The sequence below is a fragment of the Eimeria tenella genome, genomic scaffold, assembly GCF_000499545.2.
Source record: "Eimeria tenella Houghton genomic scaffold, Eth_scaff19, whole genome shotgun sequence".
Lineage (NCBI taxonomy): Eukaryota > Apicomplexa > Conoidasida > Eucoccidiorida > Eimeriidae > Eimeria > Eimeria tenella.
The window spans coordinates 6175-6790 of record NW_013541739.1 but is presented as its reverse complement, the minus strand read 5'-3'; positions in this window follow the sequence as shown (position 1 = coordinate 6790).

Below are 616 nucleotides of genomic sequence, written 5' to 3'. Positions count from 1 at the left end.
TGCAGAGGAGCAGCAGCGGCTGCTGCTGCACACTGTATGTATGAACGGGCGGCATGGACCTTCTCCAGCAGCAAACTGCTGGTGCTGCTGCTGCCGCTGCTGCTGCTGCTGCTGCTGCTGCTGCTGCTGAAGCTAGCAAACATATTTATTAATCTAAACTTAAGTTTAACAATGCAAAAGTATTGAGATAAAAGGGGCAGCCATAGCGGAGCGTTTGTTGCTGTTGCTGCTGCCTCGGTCCTGCTGCTGCTGCTGCTGCTGCTGCTGCTGCTGCTGCTGCTGCTGCTGCTGCTGCTGCTGCAGTGGCTTCACTAGGCCCTGAGGCGGCTGCGGAGACACCCCAGCCGCGCGCAACTCTCTTTGCCTTATGTCATTTTCATATTTTGAGTTAAGAGACTGGCAGGTAAATTAGTATAGATATATTAGCAGCAGCAGCAGCAGCAACAGCAGCGAGCCCCCTGCAGCAGCGACAGCCGCGAGGCCCCAGCAGCAGCGCCAAGGCCCCAGCGGCAGCAGCAGCAGCAGCTTTTGGGGGAAACGCATTTTTATAGGTGAGACTGCAGCAGCAGCAGCAGCAACAAGCACTGCTGTGGCCCCCGAAGCAGCAGCAGCAACA